Consider the following 3,109-nt stretch of genomic DNA (forward strand, 5'->3'; position numbering starts at 1 on the left):
CGCGTGACTTGATTTGTGCTAGTGGCGCGAGAGTAGCCTCGCGTACGCACAACTCTCTGTTTAAATGCATTTTTGCCAAAAATTTGGGGTGACGCATTCACGTGGATGACGCGATCGCGTGAATGGCCATAATTTGAAAAACGACGCGGACGCGTCGGGCGCGCGTTCGCGTGGGGCACGTGTTCGCGTGGTAGGGCTTGTGCTTCTAGCACGGCTCCAGCCCCACTCCATCACAACTTTCGGCCATACACCCTTGTTACGTCGATTTTGAGGCACGCGTTCGCGTGGGTGACGCGAACGCGTGGGAGGCATTTTTTCCATATGACGCGGATGCGTCAGCGACGCGGTCGCGTGGACCAATTTGTGCCAAAGGCACGCCTCCAGCCACACTCTCGCGTGAATCTCTGTTCAATTTATTTTCTTCCCAACTCACCTATGACGCGGACGCGTTGGCGACGCTGTCGCGTTGCGTGCAAAATTTTTTTTTTATGCAGTATGCAGAATGCAATGAATGATATACAAAATTCCAGGTTCAATCAAAACTCAAAAATAGACTAAAATTTAAACTGAAAAGGGAACGATCATACCATGGTGGGTTGTCTCCCACCTAGCACTTTTAGTTAAAGTCCTTAAGTTGGACATTTGGCGAGCTCCTTGTCATGGTGGCTTGTGCTTGAACTCATCCTGAAACTTCAACCAATGGCTGGACTTCCAATAAGCTCTATCAATACCAAGTAAATTTACCAAGCATTGATGAAGTTCTCCATAAGCTTTGAGCTCCCAAAGTTGATCCTCATATATTCCTGGATCCCAAATCTTATTTCTACACCCATCTTCAAGTTGATTATCATGATTCCATCCAGGTGATTCAGCTTTAGAATTCTCACGTAAGCACTTAAACATCTTTCTAGACCCATTCAATTGAGCCCTGCACCAACACTTGTACTTCAACTTGGAGCATACAACCATGTTAAACCTTGCTTGACAACTCCAACCACTAATCATCTTCCTCGTACTCTTTATGCCACAAAGAGCTCTAAGTTGACCATTCGTCTCCAGTAGCCCATATTCAAGTGGAATTAGAAAGCTAAGGGATATGAATTTTACCCACTTGAATGTTGTGAAGGATGATGGCAACTTAGGGGGAGGTGTTTCTAATAAACGTGCAAGCTCCACTCCTTTGTGCTCTTCTTTGACATCTTCCACCTCTTTGCAAGCTTCTTCAATTTCAACCTCTTCCTCTTGGTAGCTTTCTTCTGATTCAATTTCTTCTTCATTGTTCACCAAGGGCATGGGAGGTTGTGCTTCTTCTTTAATCTCCATGTCAAGTCCAATGGGAGAGGATTCAAATGTAGATAAGAATTCATTAATGATTGAATCCATTTCTTGATCGTCCCCTTCAAAGTCTTCAACCATGATATGCCTTGGAGGTTGTACACCTTCCTCAACATTAAATTCAAACTCCTTAGAAGGGGGCTCTATGACTCAAGTTTCCCCTGGAGATTCCGCATCTCCTAAGTCTTCAACCACTTCTTCCTCTTCAATGGCAGGCGTAGCTTCTTCCAATTGTTCCAATACCGAATCGTGCTGCTCAGTGTCCACCGGAGTGTCTAACTTCTCCTTCCTGCCACGTTCTTTAGTAGATTCTCCACATGAAGCCATGGGGGTTCCTTGAATGTCTGAACATCGAAAAGGTAATCGATTTATTGCTTGATCCAGGTGTTTAAGTATGAAATCATATTCCTCCTTGATGGCTTTTTTTTCTATGATAACTCCCTTCAACTACTTCTTCATCTTCAAAGGTCTCTTTTACCTTCACCTTTAGTGCCTCCTCTAGCTCATTATGAAGTACGGATTCGCAAAGATGACCCATTCTCTCTTGTTCTATGTCAATAGCATCAGTGGGATCATGTTGCTCTTGGATTGATGGATGTTGGTGCTCTTCCATGGATGGTGGTGATGGGATGGAGAGATCATTCTGTGGTTGAGATGGAAGTGCACTGGAGCTTGAGGGTTGAACATTGGAGGTGGAGGGTTGGTCCATATGGGATATAAGATTTTGGAGTGTAGAGGTGAGACTAGTGATAGAGGCAAGTGTGCTCTCCATGGAGGTTTGGGGTGGGTAGGAGGGTTCATTTGTTGGCAGAAAAGGCTTATAACACGGAGGTGGTTCCTCTTGATAAGGATATGGAGATGGTGTATATTGAAGTGGTGGTTCTAAGTATGGCTTATAAGGTGGTTGGTATGGTAGATGAGGATTAGGGTCATATGGAGGTGTTTGGTGGAAAGGGGCTTGTGAGTATGGCAGTCCAAAGTCATGTTGAGGAGGGGGTTCATAGGCATGTGGTGGTGGTTGTTGATAATCAAAAGAGCGTTCACCATAGCCATTGCCTTGATATGCATCACAGAATGGTTGTTGATAGTCCATTGGAGGTGGTTGTTGCCATGAGGGTTGATCAAATCCTTGTGGCTCCTCCCATCTTTGATTCATCCAACCTTGATACCTGTTCTCATTATAGTTTCCATTCCTAACAACAACATTGGAATCAAACTTGAAGCCAGAGGGGTGAGAATTCATAGTAGTAGGAGAGAATAAAAACAAAAACTAACAAAAAAATATTTTGAAAATGATATGATTTTTTAGAAAAAAAATATGATAAGATTTTGAAAAAGATATGATTTTTGAAAAAAGGATAAGATAAGATTTTGAAAAAGATATAATTTTTGAAAAAAAAGATTTGAATTTTGAAAAATACGATAAGATAAGATAAAAATTTCAAAATAAAAATTTGAAAAAAAAATTTTTTGAAAAAATATTTACAATAACCAATAATAAGGCACACGTTTGCAATTCCCCGGCAACAGCCATTTTGAAGAACTGAAGATTGATAGTTTAGAAGTTATAATAAATTCTTGTTGCAAGTATAGTTTCTAAACCAAGCAATCAACCTTTCTTACAAACGTTTTGGTTGTCACAAGTAACAAACACAATAAAATTATAAACCGAAGTATTCAAACCTCGAGTTGTCTTCTCAAGGAATTGCAGGGAAGTATGATTTATTATTAGTTATGGAAAACAATATTTTGGGTTTTGAAAGGGTTTTTGAAC

This window comes from Arachis hypogaea, chromosome 4 (genome assembly GCF_003086295.3).
Source record: "Arachis hypogaea cultivar Tifrunner chromosome 4, arahy.Tifrunner.gnm2.J5K5, whole genome shotgun sequence".
In the NCBI taxonomy this organism is placed as follows: Eukaryota; Viridiplantae; Streptophyta; class Magnoliopsida; order Fabales; family Fabaceae; genus Arachis; species Arachis hypogaea.